Below are 3,419 nucleotides of genomic sequence, written 5' to 3'. Positions count from 1 at the left end.
ATGGAGAGAAAATTCAAAGTTTAACCGACCACAAGATTTTAAATATTTCTTCACCCAGAAAGAGTTAAATATGAGACAGAGAAGGTGGTTAGAATTGGTGAAGGACTACGATATAGATATCCAGTACCACCCTGGAAAAGCAAATGTGGTCGCAGACGCTTTGAGTAGAAAGGTGGCCCACTCTTCGGCCCTCATTACGAGGGAAGTAAGGGTACAGAGAAAATTTGAGGGAGCCAACATAGTTGTAGCGACCGAGAGAGTCATGGCACAACTGGCTCGACTTACAGTGCAACCTACACTTAGGCAAAGAATGGTTACCTCCCAACGAGAGGATCCAAACCTACAGAAAGTCTTAAGCCAGCTAGCTGAGAGTCTAGTAATGGATTCTCAAAGACCTCAGATGAAAGGCTATTGTATCAAGGACGCCTATATGTCTTGACAATAGAGGAGCTAAGGAAAGAAATACTAACGAAGGTCACAACTCGCCATTTGTCATGCACCAAGGAGATACAAAGATGAATTTAAAACAACACTTTCGATGGAAGAGCATGAAGAGGGATGTGGCCGAGTTTGTGAGCAAGTGCTTAGTTTGTCAACAAGTGAAAGCTCCTAGATAAAAGGCGGCGGGGTTGTTGCAGCCCCTAAGCATACTAGAGTGGAAGTGGGAAAGCATAGCAATGGACTTCATAGTAGGATTACCCAAAACGCTTAAAGGCTATACAATGATCGGGTAGTTGTCGATAGGTTGACCAAGTCGGCACACTTCCTACCTGGGAAAGCTACATATACAGTTGACAATTGGGCAAAGCTGTATGTGAAAGAAGTAGTAAGACTACATGGAGTCCCAGTATCTATAGTGTCGGATCGGGACCCACGCTTTACTTCAGCGTTCTAGCTTAAACTTCAAAAAGCGCTGGGTACCCGCCTCGACTTTAGTACCGCCTTTCACCCCTAAACAGATGGACAAACGGAGCGTCTAAACCAAATTCTAGAGGACATGCTACGCGCTTGCATACTAGATTTTAAGGGAAGTTAGGATTCCAAACTCCACTAGATGGAATTCTCGTATAATAACAGCTTCCAAGCAATTATTGGAATGGCACCGTTTGAGGTCCGATACGAAAAACGGTGTAGGTCTCCACTATACTGGGATGAAGTAGGCGAGAGAGAGTTAGTAGGACCCGAGCTGGTTCGACTCACCAATGAGGCTGTCCAGAAAATTCGAGCAAGGATGCGTATCGCTCAAAGTAGACAGAAAAGCTACGCCGATGTAATGCGTAGAAGCCTGGAGTTTGAGATAGGGGACCCAGTATTCCTCAAGGTGGCACCTATGAAAGGTGTCTTGAGGTTCGAACGTAAGGGCAAGTTAAGTCCTAAATTCATTGGACCATTCGAGATCCTAGAGCGAGTTGGTCCAGTAGCGTATAAGTTAGCCCTAGCTCTAGCCCACTAAGGAGTACACGATGCATTTCATGTGTCGATGCTGAGGAAGTACGTTACGGACTCTATCCACGTATTAGACTACGAACCACTCCAACTCAATGAAGATTTGAGCTACAAGGAAAAAACCTGGTAAAAATCTTAGCTAGAGTAGTAAAAACCTTACGCAACAGGAATATTGCGTTCGTTAAGGTGCAGTGGCGGAATCACCACAACAAGGAAGCCACGTGGGAGCGTGAGGACGAAATAAGAGAAAAATATCCCGAGCTAGTACAAGAGTTTGTGACTTTCGAGGACGAAAGTTAGTTTTAGGGGTAGATAATGTAACGACAAAAAAAAAAGAATAATAATAATAATAATAATAATAATAATTAAATAATTAAAATAATATTTTCCCTAAACTACTCCCCACTAACCCCTTCCTCTCCCAACTATCTCTCCTCAACCAACTCAGTCAAAATCATAAATCAGAATACTGGATTCATGGGTGGTTCCTACAATCCAAAAAAAGAAAAATATACCAACAACCAAATTTACAATAGAGCTCGAGATTTAATTATTGGAGAGAGATCTTGGGTAAGTCATATTTCAGATCTCTTTTTCATTTATCCTATCGATTTCCTTTCCTTCATTTATCCTATAGATTTCCTTTCCTTTGTCTAATTATTCAAAATCAGATCTCTTTTACCTGCCCATCTATTTAGATTTTCGTTATCAGTTCTATAACCGAGGCTAATATCCGTCAATAGAATAAAAAACAATATATATATACAGAACAGAGAGAAAAAATGGAAGATAAGAAGTAAATACAGAACAGAGAGGAAAGAAAAGATTCCGTTTAAAAAAAATTAACAAGTAAATAAGAAAGGAAAGATTTGGGAAGAAGAATTTATATGTGATATCTGTGAATTTGAATGATAACAGAATTATAAGGAAGAAAAAAAAAAAAGGAAAACCAGAGAAAGGGAAGATTTGGAAAAAGAATTAATTAGAATACAGTAAAAAAGACAGATAGCAGCCTGGAGAGATGCTAGAATATTGTTAACAAAATCTAAAAGAAAAGAGAAAAATATATATAAAATATAATATATATATATATATATATGTATATATGTATATATGTATATATATATATATATAAAAGGCCAAATATTGTAAACAAAATCAAAAGGGAGGAGAGACATGAAGAAATACAGAAAAGAAAAAAATAAATAAATAAAGAGACAAAATAAAAAACAAAGAGAGTAGGACAGAAATAACAGAGAAAATAAATACTAAATCAAAAGACAAAGAAAAACAAAACTTAATCGATGGGATTAACCAATAATATGATTAATAAGAATCGATTATAAAATTGGTGAAAAATATGTTTTGAACAAAAATTGAGAGAAAAAGCAGAGTATAGGAAGAATATCAGAAGACAAGAAAGTATCACTCGAAATAAAAAATAGAAAATGAAATCTTAATATAAATAGAATATATATATAATATGTATATATATTTAGATGTATATTATAACGTTCCAAGACTTTATCCATGCAAAGTCTTTAATGCTCGCATGAAGTTTAGCACATGAACCATTGTAAGAGTTAGAGAATTGAACATGAAATTGATGCTATGGATTCATATAGGTTGGGTTGGATACAAAGGGGAAAATCGAACTTTCATTAAGGATAAATTGGTGACACCCGTATAAGCTAACCAGGTAAGTGGTCTTACTATAGGATAGGCTAAAAATTGTATGAGTTACGATGATGTATGAACTATGTCGTACGATGCAGTATGTGAGTTATGATGATGTATGAGTTATGATGATGTGTGAGTTACGATACTTGATGATGTGCTCAGTATATATATATTTTGATGAATGTCGTACTTGATATGTTTGATGTACTTTGTGGCAATATGATGAGTATGATGATTGCGTGACGTTTACCTTAATATGATGACGTTTTCCATATTGAGCATGCTATATGATG

This window comes from Cucurbita pepo, unplaced genomic scaffold, assembly GCF_057944985.1.
Source record: "Cucurbita pepo subsp. pepo isolate OVF unplaced genomic scaffold, ASM5794498v1 scafford_3, whole genome shotgun sequence".
Taxonomy (NCBI): Eukaryota; Viridiplantae; Streptophyta; class Magnoliopsida; order Cucurbitales; family Cucurbitaceae; genus Cucurbita; species Cucurbita pepo.
Note: the sequence above shows the minus strand (reverse complement) of the source record.